Raw genomic sequence first — 291 nt, forward strand, 5'->3', positions numbered from 1 at the left:
CTCTGAAGAAATATAAAATAAAGAAGACAAACCAACAAAGAAAGAAAAGGACAAACGGCGAGAAAAGAGAGAGAGAGAGAGAGAAAGAAAATCAAATGAATAAATAAATATGACAAACAGAGAAAAGAGAGAACGAGTATAAAAAAATAAAGAAAACAAATATAAATGACAAACAGAGAAGAGGGAAAACCAGAAGATAAAAAAAAAACAAGAATAAAAACAAAACGACAAACGGAGAGCAGAGAGAACTAGTACAAAAAAAAAAAAAAAAAAAAAAAAAAAAAAAAAAAA

Source organism: Penaeus monodon, chromosome 28 (assembly GCF_015228065.2).
Source record: "Penaeus monodon isolate SGIC_2016 chromosome 28, NSTDA_Pmon_1, whole genome shotgun sequence".
Classification (NCBI taxonomy): domain Eukaryota; kingdom Metazoa; phylum Arthropoda; class Malacostraca; order Decapoda; family Penaeidae; genus Penaeus; species Penaeus monodon.